The 17482-nt window shown below is 46.2% G+C and overlaps 1 non-coding gene across 1 annotated transcript; it reads right to left on the reverse strand.

The window, feature by feature from the left end:
- Positions 1–13094: 13094 nt before the first annotated feature.
- Positions 13095–13175, reverse strand: Trnaa-agc. Its single transcript has one exon. It is a non-coding gene; the product is annotated as a tRNA-Ala (tRNA).
- Between the last annotated feature and the right edge of the window lie 4307 nt (positions 13176–17482).

The raw sequence follows: 17482 nt of genomic DNA on the forward strand, positions 1-17482 counted from the left end.
GAAGCATGGCTATACTAGAGTGCTCTCTTGGAGGCAGGGAGCTTGGTTCTTGTCTTTCTGGGTTTTGCACATGTGCTGGCTAAGTTTTGTGTCAACTTGACACAAGCTCAAGTCATCTGAGAGGAGAGATCCTCGATTCAGAAAATGCCTCCATAAGATTGGGCTGTAGGCCAGCCTGAACAGCAATTTCTTAACTAATGATTTTCTTTAACAATGGGCCCAGCCCATCGCAGGTGGTGCCATCCCTGGGCTGGTGGTCCTGGGTTCTGTAAGAAAGCAGGCTGAGCAAGCCATGAGGAGTAAGCCAGTAAGCAGCACCCTTCCATGGCCTCTGCATCAGCTCCTGCCTCCTGGTTCCTGCCCTGCTTGAGTTCCTGTCCTGACTTCCTTCAGTGATGAACAGTGATGTGGAAGTGTAAGCTGAATAAACCCTTTCCTCCCCCAAGTGGCTTGGGAAATGGGGTTTCATCCCAGCCATAGTAACCCAAACTGAGACAGCATGTCAGCTGGTAGTGCTGGTAGCTTTCTTGGCAAGAAGTGTCCTGTCAGCAAGGGACATTCTCTGCATCAGGAGACAGCCAGCCATAGCAGCTGGAAGTGAGGTGACCTGACTGGCAAAGCTACCTGGGAGGCATCACAGGCATCCACCAATGTGTAGCTGGCCAGCTGTTTGATGGGGACAGGATGCAAGGCAGAGGAACATGTAGACAGGTCGAGACACTTGAAGACCATACCAGGTGTCACATGGGTATGGGACTGACAGGCTGGAAGTTCTAAACAATTTATATTTTTTTTTGCTTGTTTATTTTTGTTCAAAGGTCTCATGTATCTCAGCTTGGTTTTGAACTTTCTGTGTAGCTGTAGCTGAGAATGACCTTGAACTTCTGACATTCTTGCTTACACCTCCCAAGTGTTTGGATTAGAACATGCATCACCACACCGGGTTTTGTGGGATGCTGGGGACTAAACCCAGGGCTTCATACATGTTGAATAATCACTGTATGAACTCAGCTATGTCCCTAACCCTGTTTTTAATGTTTGTTTTGGATTTATTTATTTTATGTGTATGGAGGCCAGAAGAGGGCATCAGATCTCCTGGAACTGGAGCTACAGACTGTCACTCACCATCATGTGGGTGCTGGGAATTGAACCCGGTCCTCTGGAAGAGCAGCCAGTGTTCTTAACCTCTGAGCCATCTCAACAGCCCCATTTTTCTGTTTTTTAAATTATTATACTAAAGATATTTTATATTTTATTTACATGTGTATGTGTATGTATGAGAGAGAGAGAGAGAGAAGGAGAGAGAGGGAGAGGAGAATCAGTTTTCTCCTTCTACTATGTGAATATTGGGGATTGAACTCAGGTCATCAGGCTTGGCAGCAAGCACCTTTATTTCTTGAGCCATCTTGTCACCCTCTTTTTATTTATTTAAGATTTATTTTTCCATCGTCTGTAGATGTGTGTATCTGCATGTGAGTGAGTATGTCACAATGCCTGCAGAGGCTGAAAGCATTGCTGTTATAATATTGCACGCAGGAGACCCCCCCAGCTGGCTGGACCAGAGAGTCCCATGCATGAGGGAAAACATGCTGGCATGCTGGGCAGATGCAGCGGCCGACATGGTGGCGGGCAACCCATGCCATGTGGGTATGGCGGTAGGGTGGCAGCAGACAGTTGTTCACAACCCAGATGCTGCATCTGAGAGGAAATGGTTTATTATAACAGAGAGATGAAGAGAAAGATAGGAAAGAGGGAGAGAAGAGAGAGGGAGAGAGAGAAAGAGGGGTTGAGGGTGCACACCTCATGGGAGGAAAAGTGGAAGAGAGAGGAAGGGGAGGGATTTTCTCTTAAAATGAGGCTTTTGCATCAGGATGCAGGGAGGCACCAAGGGACGGGTCAGAATACTAACATTGGTTTCCAAGGGGCGGGGCAGAATGTTAACATTCCTCCGTTTTGATTATTATAAAATGGTGAGTCATAGATAGTGGGGGACAAGGGCACTGAATTCCCGAGACTGCTTCCAGCTGACAAGGGACGAAGTGAGGAGGGGAAGCTGGGAGTCACGCAGGCCGGGAGGCGGGAGTGAAGAAGCATGATTGGCTGTCTTGGTGGAGATCTCAGGCGTTTGTTCTGTGAGGTCGCTAGGAGAAAAGAATAGATTGTTATCATTGGCCTAATGAGCTGGGCTAGCCATGGGAAGAGTGATAACTGCCAGAGAGAATGGAACAGAGAAGTGCCCTGGTTGTACAGAAGAGGCAAGGGTGAGACATGAGAGCGAACATGCCCTTTACTGGGACATCTTAGAAAACCAGGTTCCACTTGCTGGGCAGGAGCCCGCCTGAGCCTGGAGAGGTGGTAAGGGCAGTGAATTGAGGGACGACGTGTTCTTTAGGAGTGCAGGAGCCATCACATCTGTCATGGGAGTGGAGGTGCATCCATCCCAGGTGGTGTCCTTGGTTGGGGGTTGGCATCATCGGAGCTGGTGCCAGCTGGTGCAGGGGCTGGCATATCTGGAGAGCCCCTTGGCCCAGGCAGGAGGAGGGAAACTGTAAAATATGCGCAAAAATGGATGAGGTAAAAAGTGGGCTGGCAGTGGTGATGCACATCTTTAATCCCAGCACTCGGGAGGCAGAGCCAGGCGGATCTCTGTGAGTTCGAGTCCAGCCTGGTCTACAGAGCAAGATCCAGGACAGGCACCAAAACTACTCAGAGAAACCTTTCTCAAAAAACAAAACAAAACGAAAAGGTGTGGGGGGGTCTCTGGAGATTGCTAGTTTTCATCAGACCAGATTTCTTGATACAGTAGCATAAGTTTTCCCAGGAACCTGCAGATATCTGTAAGACAGTAGGAATGGATTTTGTAGTCAATGCTGTATCAGTTTATCAAAACTGCATTTATCAGTATTAAAACTTTGAACATCTAGAGTTATAGCTGAAACCAATTTATCCTGTGTCATGAAGTCTGTGAGAACTTTGAGGACATATATAAATTAAATCTGAATATACAGGCTTCCCAGTCAGTCACAGCTCAATGAAGTTAGCAAGGACAGGGAGGCTTATACTCCTGAGACTGAACAGACCTTGAGTAAGGAGAGACATTTTTTAAGCTGTTGGCTGTGATATCTGAATATATTACCATCTTTAATACCCTGTAGCTGTAGTTCTGATCTTTGAGTACAGCCAGATTATAATCCTGAATGACGTATATAGAGATAATTATTTCTTAAGCTGTCTCCTGAGAGGGCAAAGAAGATTGACAGGGGAAACAGGAGAAAAGGAAAAAGATTGTCTTGGTGGACTCTATGCCAGGGTTTCCAGCCCTAACCTAGCCCTCCAGCCTGTCCTGGGAACAGGGAGCACAGAACCACATATCACCATAGCTGCTTCAAGCTGAAACAGGGCACAGGTGGTCAGGACTCTGGCTAGTCAAAAGGAAGGAGGGAACCCAGGCACGTGGTCATCTGACCTGGCTGTAGAGAAAGGAAATAAGTATGTTTGGCTAGACTGATCTACATCGGCCTTCATCAGGCCCATGCCTCATGGGTTGAAGTCAGTAGTTGATGCCTGGATATGTTAGTCATCCAAATGGAAGCTCATTGAAACAGATACAGACCAGAGACAAGAGTTAAAATTTTATGAACAAGAGCTAAAATTATATGTATTTGGAACCTCTTGGCCTATGGTCTTAGTGATTGGGAAAGGGAGACCAGGAGAGAGAGAAATACCATCCTCAGGAATAGACAGGTGAGGAAAACTGAAAAATCATTTATTTGTGAAGTGGATCCAATGATTTCTTTTGATCCTGTGAAGTTTATATGAATTTTTATTTTATGAAAGTTTTATACATATTAGCAAAATTATAGATTTGGGTTAAAAAGCATGTACATTTTTTTGTTTAGAGAGAGCCAGGTACAGATTGGACATAGAGAAATCTTTGGCCCAATGAGAAGTTTAAATTTATATTTTTATAACTGGTATTTATATCCTGAATCATTTATCAAAAGACCTAAAGACTGCTCCCAAAGAAAGGGTCAAGATTTCTCACATGTCTTCTTTTTTTGTTTTTGTTTTTTGAGACAAGGTTTCCCTGTGTAGCTTTGCGCTTTCCTGGAACTCACTCTGTAGACCAGGCTGGCCTCAAACTCACAGAGATCCGCCTGGCTCTGCCTCCCAAGTGCTGGGATTAAAGGCGTGCACCATCACTGCCCGGCCTCACATGTCTTCTTGCAATATCAAAAATTAAGGAAATGGCATTTTAAAAAGAAAAGATTTAAAATCTCTTAAGCATTATTATTGCTATATTATCCCAGCATAGGAGCATGTTGCCCCCACCCACAACTGAGTCAGGCAATGAAATGAGCTGGCAAGTTGGCTATATCACCAGCATGTGAGGAGAATGGGTCTCCGGGCCCTGCCTGTTTGAGCCTGAGAGTAGCCACTGAGGAACGCCAGGCCAAGAGCAGAGGACTTTTCTTGGCCTGTAAAACAATGGTGAAACAATGTGTGGAGCGAGGTAAATTCCTGACCTCTCCTCTGTACAGATGGCCTGAGCGCCAGGTGCCCTGCCCATGCTCAAGTCACAGACAGGGAATGACTTTTTGCTGCCCTTAGTAAAGATGGCAATGAGGCCATATGACCTGTCTGTTTTGACCTTATTTAAGATGGCGGCTTGGCCACATGATTGCCCTTATTTAAGATGGTGCCACCTGACCACGTGGTCACCCCTATCAAATATGGCACCTGACCATGTGGGCTTTTTTTTTCCCCCAAAAAAATAAACTGAGCAGATAAGGAGCAGATAAATTGAAGCATTTAAAAGTCAGTCAGAAAGAAGTACGGATAGCCACATCAGTCATACATTTCCATTCACATAGGAAATGGACTCGGTGAAAGATAGACAGAGAAGTTTTTCCGGGAAGCTTTTATGGTTTAATGCACTGGAGCTCGGAGGCAGTGCTGTGGAGGAAACTGGAAAACAGAGTAACAGTGCAGCCGAGTGGGAGAGAGGGACCCCTAGACTGCGGCATGGTGCAAGCAGCTGCCAAGTAATAAATCCAAGCCATTAAGGCATGGGTTGGTGACAGTGGTGGTGGTGGTGGTGGGGTGGGCATCGCTGTATTTCCCATGGTGTATAAGGCCCAGCAGACTGACCTCCAGCGTCCCAGAGGGTCAGCGAGGGCCAATGAATGGCACAAGATAGCCAATGGACCATTGTAACAAAGGCTATGAGCTGTGGAATAGAGTGGGCACAGGCCGCCTCCATGTGCCCTCGAATAGAGATGGGGGCCGAAGGGCTTAATGCCCAAAAGACACATGGTGCCGGCACCATGACTGAGAGGTGGGTGAATCCTCAGTTGTGGGAAAATGGCCAAAAGGGAGTCTTACCAAAGAGGGTAAGGGCTTACCAATTATGCTGGTGTTGGATGAGGTGAGGGTTGAAGGTTCCAAGGCTCCTGGCATGTTTCAGACTGCTGGCAGGCAGGAGAAATGCACCAGGAGGACCTCGGCCGAGTCACTAGCACCAATGTTATGATATATTGCACACACACACACACCCCCAGAGTATCCTGTGTGTGCAGGGAAACATGCTGGTATGCTGGGTGGACGCAGCGACGGGCTGGCGGGCAACCCCATGCCACACGGGCATGGCAGCTGGTCGACGGTGGACAGTCATTCATGACCCAGACGCTGCGTCCACACAAAAATGGTTTGTTAGAATAGAGAGACGAAGATAGGAAAGAGGAAGAGAAGAGAGAGAAAGAAAGAGGAAGAGAAAGAGGGGATTGACGGTGCACACCTTGTAGGAGGAAAGGCAGAAGAGAGAGAGAGGAAGGGGTGGGGTTTCCTTACAATGAGGTTTTTACATCAGGACACGGGGTGGCACCAAGGGGTGGGTCAGAATGCTAACACTTGCACTGGAACTAGACTTTCAGACTATTTAGGACCCGCCAGAAGCGGTGCTGTGAACCCAACTCCATGCTCTCGCCAGACCTATTTATTTATTTGTTTGTTTGTTTGTTTGTTTTGATAGCAGGTTTTATTATGTATCTCTGACTGGCCTTAAACTCTTCATCCCCCTGGCCTCAGACATCTAAGCGCTAGGATTCTGACATGCACCACCAGGTGTGGTTACCCCAGTAATTTATGCAAACAAGTATCCCACGTCCCAGGCAGGGCCGGCCAGACCGCCTCTGTTCAGACATGGCAAATCAGGACTCAGCTGCTCCCGAAGTGAAGAGAAGGGGGAAAGGAACCGTCGGCAACATCTGGCCGATGGGGACTGTCTCTGAGTGTTGGGAACACGGACCCGGAGACCTCCACGGCAGCGTTTGAAATTAGAAAGTATGGTCACAAGGTAGAGCCCACGGAGGGACGAACATAGAACCCAGAGTTAGGGAAACTGCACATGGATGGCCCTGGGAAAGTCACCCAGCTCTGGGCTCCTCCGCCTGTACATCTGTCACCAGGAATCCTATCGGCCCCCAGGGGGTCGGCTGGAATAATATCTGTGTTTAAAATGGCTACACAAACTTTAGTTACCATAACCTTTCACAAAAAATAAACTCTCAGCAAGGCGACTCTGGAGGCATGCTCACGTCATTCCATTTGTCATTTGGCACCAGGCAGGAAGGAGAGTCACTGGATGACACAGCAAGTCGGCAGGGGAGCCAGGGCACGAAGCCATCTAAGGGATGGATGCCTGGGACTGTCAGCAGCGCCAGCCAGAACCCAACTTCACGCTGCAGTTCTGGCTCAGGGTGTTTCCTTGGAGTCCCATGTGTGTAACAGTGTGTCTGAGGTGTTCCGTAGGCAGCTCAGAGATGTAAGACGAGGCTGGATGAGCTCCCCAGGAGGCAGAGTGACAAAGGACAGTAGACATAGGGACACATATCCAGGGTGGGCCCTTTGCCCGAGCACTAGAGAGCAGATTGGATTTCTTCTTTGATTTTTGTCCTTTTGGTTTGTTTTTTATTGCATTTTATTCATTTAATTGTGGTGTGTGTTCAGGGTGTGTGTGCTTGTGGAGGTCAGAGGACAACCTTCGGAAGCCAGTTCTCTCCTAACATCAGGTGGGTCCTGGGGATAGAACTCCTGTTGTCGACCTTGGCTTTAATCGCCCACCCCAAAGTCATCTTGCTGGCACCTGGTTTTGTTTTTCTTGTCCTGAGTTTTTGTTTGTTTTCGAGACAGGGTAGCCCAAGCTGGCTTCCTACTCACTATGAAACACAAAATGACCTTGAACTTTGGGTCCTCGACCTTCTGCATAAGTGAGGACAATAAATGTACAACACCAAGCCTGGTCTATTTAGTGGTGAGGCTCAAACCCAGGGCTTCATGTATACCAACGAAGCTAAGAGTTCTCATGTAGACTGGGCTAGCCTTCAGCTTCCTACCTCTCTGAGGATTACCCCGGACCCTGAGCTCCCAATTCTATTGCTTCCATTTTCCGAGTTCCTCATCTATAAAAGAAGCTTTGTAGTCAGGTGTAGTGGTGCCCACATGTGGTCTCAGCACTCAGGAGGCAGAGGCAGGAGAATCAGGCCTGCTTCAGCTGCTTAATGAGTTTGAGGCCCGCATGAGTTCCATGAGACCCCATGTCTTAAAAAGTAATAATAAAATGTAAGACCAGATTTGTTATGCCGAAGTTCACTTATCATAAAATACATCCTTTTAAAGTATACAGTTTGGAGCTGTGCGTGGTGGTGCATGCCGGTCATCCCAGCACTCAGGAGTTAGAGGCAAGAAGATAGGAGTTCAAGATCATCCTCAGTTATGCAGATACTTTGAGGCCAGCCTATGCGACATGAGACTCAAAAAACAAAATGAAACTCAAGTGTGGAGGTGAATGCTTTTTTTTTAGTGCATTCACGATGATACTAATGCACAATAAACATTTAGAACATGTCCCTCATCCCACAAGCAGCCATTTATTTTCTTCCTCACCTCTCCATCTAACCCCCAGAATTGGGAAAACAAGAATCTAGTTTCTCTATGGATTTGCCTCTTCTAGACAGTTCATCTGATAGAGCTGCACAGCGCAGGATCTTGTGGCTGGCATTTTTTTCTTAATTAAAAAATTTTTTTTATGTGCATTGGTGTTTTTCCATGGAACTGTAGTTACAGACAGTTGTGAGCTGCCATGTGGGTACTGGGAAGTGAACCTGGGTCCTCTGGAAGAGCATTTAGTGCTTTTAGCTGCTGAGCCATCTCTCTCTTTAGCCCCATGACTGGCTTTTTAACACAGCACAGTGACTTGGAGATCCATCCATGAAGTTGCCTTCATTTGTACTTCTTTCTTCTTCATGGATGAATAATATTCTTTTTTGTTCCTTTGTTTGTTTTCAAGACAGGGTTTCTCTGTGTAGTCCTGGCTATCCTGGAACTTACTCTGTAGACCAGGCTGGCCTTGAACTCAGGGATCCATCTACTTCTGCCTCCCAAGTGCTGGGATTAAAGGTGTGTACCATCACTGTAGAAGTAAAAAAAAAAAAATGTGGGTTTTTGTTTTGTTTTGCTTTGCTTTGCTTTATCCATTCAGTAGATAGACTTTTCAGTTGTTTATACCCTCTGGCTGTTATAAACATTTAGATATGAATTTTCGTGTGGATATTTTTCAAAAATTTCTCTTGGGTGTGTAGTCAGTTCTGTGAATTTCAGGGTTCAGTCAATGTAGGTAGAAAAGTCGGGGCTGGGGAGCTGCATCTGTCCTGAGAGTGGAGACACCATTCCTCCTTGTTATTACCTAAACAATACAGCACAGCAGCTATTTACATCCCATTTACATTGCACTAGGTGCCACAAGACAATTTACAGTGTACAGAAGTGGGGGTGCTGAGGAAGGAGGGCTGCCATGAGTTCAAGGCCAGCCTGTGCTGAAGAGTGAGATCTTGTCTCAAAATAGAAAATTTGCTAAACTTATTTTTTTTATTTAAATTTATTTGTATTTATTTTATGTGCATTGGTATTTTGTCTGCACGTATATCTGTGAGGGTATTGGATTTCCTGGAACATAAGTCACAGACAGCTGTGAGCTGCCATGTGGCTGTTGGGAATTGAACCCAGGTCCTCTAGAAGAGCAGTCAGTGCTCTTAACCACTGAGCCATCTCTTCAGCCTCTAATTTAAAAATTTTAAAGTATATAGGAAAGCTTAGGGCCCTGGGTTCAATATATAACAGCACATTTGGATGTGTATACACACACACACACACACACACACACACACACACACACACACATACACACACATACATACACATACATACACACACACACATGTTTGGGAAGATGCTTGCAGGTTCTAGGCAAATGTGCCATTTTTTATATATAAAACTTGAGGACCTATGGAAATTTGTATCTTTGTGATGTTTTAAACTTCTTTCTTTTTTGAGATAGCATTTCTCTGTGTAGCTCTTGCTGTCCTGGAACTTGCTCTATAGACCAGGCTGGCCTTGAACTCATAGAGATCTGCCTGCCTCTGCCTCCCAGTGCTGGGTTTAAAGGCATGTGCCACCACACCCAGTGTTTTAAATATTTTATTATTACTATTTTTGTTTATTTTACGTGTATGGGAGTTTGGGCTACATATATGTCTTCATGCCATATGCATACCTGATGCCCTCAGGGGCCGGAAGAGAATGTTGAATCCCCTAGAACTTGAGTTATAGATGGTAGTAAGCTGCCATGTGGGTGCTGAGAATCAAACCCAGGTCTTCTGGACTGAGCTCTTGATGGTGCTGACTAAAAAGGGCCATGGTCACGTCCCTTTTAATTTTCCTGCGTATGGACGGGGTAGTAAGAAACAAGCATCCAGAAGACTCCCCTGGGATCCATTCTTGCTCCCTTCTGTTACCTTAGGGAAGGAGCTATGAGTCATGACCTCAGGAGTTGAGACAGTCACCACCACTGACCCTGTGTCTTCCCTTCAGCTTCTCTTCCCAGCAGGGAGAGGAGGCGAGCCAAGTGGAAGTGTCAGCCTCAACTGAGCAGAATCATCAAATGCCAATGCTGGCTCGTGGAGATGTTAACTCAGTGGTAGAGTGCTTGGCTAGCATGCAGAAGGCCCTGGGTTCTACCTCAGCATTGCAAAGCAAAGGAAACCCACAGACATGAAAGCCAGTGTTGTCTGGTGTCATAGTGAAGAGTCATCAGCCACCAAGTTCAGAGTGTCCCTTCTGTGTGTAGAAGAACTGAGGGGCCACAGGTATGGGCTGACAGAAAAATGGCAGTGATGTGTGGGCAGGCTGCAGCTGCAGTGGCAATCTACCTGGAGCCTGCTTGTTCTCCCCAGGGCATAAATCTTACCTTCAAACGACAAGGAAGAACTAGGAAACAGCTGCGGCGACAGCTGGCCGGGATGCTTTGGTCATCTGTTATCGGGTGCTTAGGCATTTGGTGTCTACCAGAACCTAGAAGTAAACCTGGATTATTTCTGCAAAGGAAGGTTAAGAAGTGGTTTGAAGAGAGCAAGACTTAGCTCCAACTGAATGCTAGGACCAGGAAGCTGGGTGTGGTGGTGCCGCCTCCTGAGTGTCTATGCTGGGCTGCAAGCATGGTTAATCCCAGCACTCAGGAGGTGGAGGCAGGGGCAGGGGCAAATGGATCTCTGTGAGTTTTAGGACAGCCAGGGCTACATAAAGAGATCTTATCTCAAAAAGCAAGCAAGCAAACAAGCAACAACAACAACAATATAAAAATAAAAACAAAACCGAGGGCTGGAGAGATGGCTCAGTTGTTAAGAGCTCCAACTGCTCTTCCAGAGGTCCTGAGTTCAATTCCCAGCAACCACATGGTGGCTCACAACCATCTGCAATGAGGTCTGGTGCCCTCTTCTGACCTGCCTGGATACATAATAAATAAATAAATTTTTTTAAAAATCGTAACAAAACATAACAAACAAACAAAAAATGAAACAAACTAGGATTTCAGGCTGGAGAGAGATGGCCTAGTAGTTAAGAGCACTGGATGCTCCTCCAGAGGACCCAGGTTCAAGTCCCACCACCCACATAGCAGCTCACAATCAACTATAATTCCAGTTTCAGGGCTTCCTTAGGCACCAGGCATGCAAATGGTGCACAGACATACATACAAGTGAAACACCCATACACATAAGAGAATTTTTAGAGGTTTATTTATGTCTGGGTGCTTTGTCTGCATGTACACTTGCACACCAGAAGAGTGATATGAATTCACAACATGCCCCCACAGTTGGGCATGCCTGGCGGACCTAGACATTTCCGCCTAGTTATTTCTGGTTCAAAACAGCCATTTCCGGGTCAAAACATCTCATGTGACTAGGACCCTGTGGCTTTGCGTGATCTACTCGCATGTGCGTGAAGTAGCCACATGAGTTCCTGTATGCACGCCCGTCCCACCCTGTATAAGCCAGCGCCATTTTGCACCGGCCTCTCTCACTTTCCTCTTGACCACCTGTGTTTCCCACAGGTCTGTTCACGTCTGTCTCTTTCTCTCCTACCTTAATAAAAACTCTTCTGTGGATCTGTCGTGTTTCGGGACGTGTTCCTCGAAGAGTAAGCGCCAAATAACTAACAAAGAGGACATTGGATTCCATTATAGATGGTTGTGAGCTGCCATGTGGTTCTGGGACTTAAACTCATGACCACTAGAAGAACAGGATAGCCAGTGCTCTTAATTGCTGAACCATCTCTCCCGCCCCTAAAAACAACAACAACAACAACAACAAACAAGGGCTGGAGAGATGGCTCAGCGGTTAAGAACACTGGCTGTTCTTCCAGAGGTCCTGAGTTCAATTCCCAGCAACCACATGGTGGCTCACAACCGTCTGTAATGAGATCTGGCGCCCTCTTCTGGCCTGCAAGAATACATGCAGACATTACACTGTATATATAATAAATAAATAAATCTATAAAACAAACAAACAAACGAAAACTAGGACCTTCTACTATGCTACTGTGAGGTACATCCCAGCTCTACTTGGCCTTGGCATCCTTGGCATCCCCTGTAGAAAGCCAGCCCCTCATGGGACCTACAAGGTCTCTAGTGTCAGGTAGCAGAGCTCACACATGTACCAGGTGCAGAGTTAGTTTTCTCTTGCTCAGGGCTTTGTATATAGCTGGGGGCATTTTTTTTTTTTTTTGATGGAGTCCCATGCATCCCATGATAACCTCGCATTAACTGTGTAGTGGAAGGTGACCTTGAACTTCTGCTCCTGCCATCATATTATGAGTGACGCTATTACAGGCATGTGCCACCTTGCCTGGTTTATGTAGTGCTAGTGGTTTTGTGGATGCTAGGCAAATATTCTGCCACCAGAGCTATACCCCCGGCTCCAGAACTTGGAGCTTCTAGATCACCTAGAAAATTGGTTGGAACAGTGCACCTGAAATCAATGTAACCCTCAAATCCCTGGAGACTAGCAAAGCACTGTGCCTTTTTGGAGATGAAAGGTACATTGTCATGCACTTTGCAGAGAAAAAAAACAACAAAACAAAACAAAACAAAAATGCTCATAATACCAGGTCCCAGAGTCCTTATTGAGATGCCAGGCCTTGGTATTTTCAGGGTATCTCTGTCACATTTAGGGTGCTTGTTCATGTCTGTTCTCTGGCCCCCTGAAGCATGACGTCATCAGTCTAAAGTGGAAGAGTGCGGCATCTTGGGAAACAATAAAGTGTTAGAAGTCTGAGACGTGAAGAGCTGTCAGAAGAGCATGTCAGCATCCCTTGACAAGATGGAGCAGGTGATCTGATGACCCTGGTGGATGAGAGCAGCTTCTGATCTTTTCTGCTCCCTAGAATAGAGGAAAAGCATTTGCCAGCTCAGTAAATGCATATCAGGTGTCAGGGATGGAATTTGTTTTCTCTATCAATGGGACCACAGCAGAAAGAGCAGCTGCAACTGAAGTCCCCGCATAATGAGGTTTATGAAAATCCACTGCCATTCTCCAAGACCCAGCTGCCATCTTCACTAGCCAGGGTAAAGAATAAAGTGGGAATTTAGTTAAATCATCACCCCAGAGTCTTTCAAAGCCACGATTGTGGGTATTTTGTTTTTTAGGGGTAGATTATTGGCTTTTGAAAAAATTATTTTATTTTATTTACTTTTTTGTTTTTGTTTTTTGAGCTGAGGATCGAACCCAGGGCCTTGTGCTTGCTAGGCAAACACTCTACCACTGAGCTAAATCCCCAACCCAAAAGATTTATTTTATGTATATAGGTGTTTCACCTGCATGTGTGTCTGCACTACACATAGGCAGAGCCCACAGAGGCCAGAAAAGGGTGTTAGATCCCCTAGAACTGGAGTTACAGATGGTCATTAAGTGCTATGTGGATGCCGGAAATCAAACCTGGGTCCCCTGAAAGAACAACCAGTGCCCTTAACCACTAAGCCATCTCTCCAGTTCCCCTCCCCCTTTTGAGAATGGGTCTCATGCTGCCCAGGCTGACCTTGAACTCACTATGCTGAAGATGACCTTGCATTTCCGATCCTCTTGCCTCAACCTCCATAGTGCTGGGATAAGAGATGAATCTCATCAATGGCTAATTTATGCTGGGGATTGAACTCAGGGCTTTGTGCATGCCACACAAATACTCGGCCCACTGAGCTACAGCCTCAGCCCCTTGTGGGTTTTGTTGTTTTTCTTGTTATTGCTGGAGACAGGGTCTTACTTTGTAGCCCAAAAATGGACCCAGAACTCTCTAGGTAGCCCAGATTGGCCATGAACTCAAAGTGATCCTCCTGCCTCGGCCTCCCTTTGGTGCTGGGATTACAGGCATGAGACACCACAGCAGCTTCATAATATTATCAATGTCTTCAATTCCTTGGAGGAAGCCAGATTTACTTTGCCAGTCAATCAGGAATTTCCATTTGGCTTCGCTCATCATCAGATCTCTTACTCTGCCGAACTGAGCTAATGCAGTCAGTCAGCCAGTGGCTGGGACATCTATCCAGGAATGCAACTAGAGGCATCAAAATAAATCGGTCTGGAGAGCCACAGGGCCTGCTGGAAAGCCATTCCAGTCAAGTCCATTGATTAGTTGATCCGTCTTAACCCTGTTCTGACAGTAGGTCCCAGTGGAGTCCTGGTCAACAAAAATTCCTATTAACCAAGAGCCATTGCCTGCTTATCACTGAAAGGCCCAATACTAAGCTTCTGCTGCCTGTAGTCAGCCTGGCAGATGGCCTTAGACCCCAGGAGAAGGACTGAGTCAGGTTCACAGGTCATGCCTGTGTCGTTGCGACCTCTGGGTGTGTGCCAGCATGAGCTAGACATCAAACCCAGGGCCTCAATGCATGCTAGGTAAGGGTCCCACTAAGCTGCATTCCCAGATCCACTGGAGTATCCCGGCTCCATTTCTTCCAAGGCTCTGGGGTAGTGACTGATTCATGCTTAGAAACATGGGAGACAGACTGTCCTGATAATCATCTTGGAGAAGGTCAGACTCTTGTGTACCAGACTTGAAGTGATTGATTGATGATTGATTGATTTTTCAGTGCTGGAGATCTGTGCACACTGGGCAATTGCTCTACCCCTGAACCGAGCCCCCAGCCCCTGCAGTTTTTCACGTTTGCAAATCAAGCACAAAGACAGCAGGTAGGCTGCTCATCTCATTTGTTCTCTGGATCCTGTGATGAACACATCATTCTCTGCAGTGTGACTATCCCAATACCTGCCCCAGCCCTGCCTACCATAAAAACCCACTTACCTCCTTCCCCAAAAGAATGCTGAACTTTATCCTGCCACCCTGAATCTACACTCCCTATTAAATGGGGGAGGCCATTCCAGCTCCCACCAGCAGCTCCCACTAAGGGCTGATCAAGGGTGCTAGCATTTCTTCTTCTCCCAGGGGACTTCTTAAGGCCGTACTTTTCCAGGAGGTCAACTTTTAATATGAGGAAGCTGTGTCTATGTTGGGGGTTAATTTTATTTTGAAAGCAATGGGAAGCCACTAGCCTGTTTTCAGTGGTAGAGTAGATAGATGAGGTTTACATTTTCACAGGACTGCTCCTGCTATGCAGTAGAGAATATATTAGAAGAGGCCAGGTAGGAGTGAGGGAAGATAAATGAGCCTCAGATGCAGTGATGCAAATGGGCCTTGGAAATATGCAGATAGCAGCTGGGTCTTGGGAAGGACAGGGTGGGGGACATCCACAAGAGGGATGCATGGAAGCCCTAGGGTGCCTTGGGCAGGGCAGATAAATAGGTGACATGGATGCCAGAGAAAAAGAGTTTATTGCTATAAATAGGATTGATTTTTGTTTGGCCTACAAGTATGTCTGTGTGAGAATGTTGGATCCCTTGGAACTGGACAGTTGTGAACTGCCATACAGGTTCTAGGAATTAAAACTGGGTCCTCTGGAAGAGCAGCCAGTGCTCCCAGTGCTGAGCCATCTCCACCAGACTCCATCTTTCTAATGATTTTCTTGGGGCTGAAGAACAGACAGGTTAAGAGCCAGAATGACTGGAGTGGGTCAAAGTTCTGTTCTTTGGAGGAGACTTGTGGTAAAGTGGCCTTATCCAGACATTTGGATGATGCCAATTATAAAGCTCTAACTCCAAACTCCTTGTCCGGGGAAGCAGTTTAGACTCTCTGGCCTGCAGCATGCTTGGTGAGCAGGCAGTGAGGAGAACTCAAATCTAGGGACATTTGTGAGAAGATGCTTCATGCTGCCCCTGAAATTACACTCGGCAAAGCCAGTAACACCCTGTTACCTTTGCACATTCACCCAAACCTTGGAGCATGGTCATCAGCCCTTTGTGTCCACGAACAAGGTGGAACATAAGCTGCTGGCCCTGGCTCTGCTAAACAATAGCAGGGCTGAGGCTTGGAGGCAGAGTTCCACACTGCACTGGTGAAGTCTTTTCCACTGTCCTTCCTCTCTCGATGCATCAAGCCTCCAGCATCTTCCCAGTGTCTTAGTGTTCCTCCAGAGCCTTCTAAGTGGGTGGAAGGAGCTATAATCTTTAAGAATTAGATGAGGTTTTAACTCATCTGAGCCTTTCTACAGCCAAAAATGATGACTTTGCCGTGGGGATTTCACTAAGAAAAAGGACTTGTTGCTCAGTTATAGGGAATAGGTTCAGCTCTCTGGCTCATGTCCCTTAGGTTCTGCCTTTGATTTGTTTTGCTTAAACAGTAATATTGGCAAGTTACAATTGCATACATTTACAGCTACAAAGTAACTTTATGTCATGTGTAGTCTTCCATGTGGAATTGTTACATCGGGCTAATTACCCATCACCTCAGAGGCACTCTGCCTGTGGCATTGTATCCTTTAACCAGTATCTCCCTGGCCCTCAGCCTCAGGTAACCATCACAGTATGGTCCATTCTATAAGCCTCATATGGTTGTTACATGTAATGAGGTTCATCTGTTTTGTGACAGTTTCACTGCTCCTAAGGCTGAGTTGCATTACAATGTTATATTATATATACACATACATACATATATATACACATGCATGTGTGTATACATATGTTGTATATCTGTATGTATTGTGATTGCATATACATCTGTATATATATCTGACTTATATTGTGGATGGACACTCTCCATATCTTGCTCATTCTGATTAGTGCTGCAATAAACCCAGGGAGCAGATATCTCTTTGAGATATGTCACTTTGCCCTTGGATATAAATCCAGAAGTGGGGCTGCTGGGTCATATGATAATTCTATATTTTGTTTATCAAGGAATGTTGCCTCGGCTTTTCAGCTAGGACTCATGCTCGTTTTGGGGTGGATCTCAGCCATGGACAGGATGAAGCAGCTTAGGCACCCAGGCATTTCTATGTGACCTTGGACAGCTTTTCTCTGGAGATTTTGCTTAATTAACAGCTTTCTTGTCAAGCCTGCATCGCTGTCCATGGCCCTCATCCTGTGACTTCCCTTCCTCTGTCCCCAGGTACACTGTTTACCCTGCTCTCCATCTCAGCCTCTACCCTGAGCAAACCCATGCTTGTGGCACCCCACTTCTTCATCTGTCACACAAGGATAGTAGCATTCTCTTGCTTCAAGGATTAATAATAAAACATACCTGTCTCTTCCTGTGTCTGGGCACTAAATTTCTTATTTATTTGTTTATGCGCATTGGTGTTTTGCCATGAGTGTCAGGTCTCCTGGAACTGGAATTAGAGACAGTTACGTGCTGCCATGTGGGTCCTAGGAACTGAACTTGGGACCTCTGGAAGAGCAGTCAGTGCTCCTAATCTCTGAGACACCTCTCTAGCCCCTCATTTGTTTATTTTTGAGGCAGGGACTCTCATATCTCAGTTTGGTCTCAAATGGACTGTGCAGTGAAGGATGATTCTCCTGTCTCTGTTTCCCAAATGCTGGGACTACAGAGGTACGCCACCACTCCAAGGAGATGCTCTATTACAAAGCTAACCTAGAGCTTCCTGAATGCTAGGCAAGTACTCTCCCAACTGAGCTACATCCTTAACCCATTGGGTTAATTTTCTATCTGCTCCTTAGAATCCACTTTCTGTCCTCATCTGCTTTGC

The sequence above is a fragment of the Onychomys torridus genome, chromosome 16 (assembly GCF_903995425.1).
Source record: "Onychomys torridus chromosome 16, mOncTor1.1, whole genome shotgun sequence".
Taxonomy (NCBI): domain Eukaryota; kingdom Metazoa; phylum Chordata; class Mammalia; order Rodentia; family Cricetidae; genus Onychomys; species Onychomys torridus.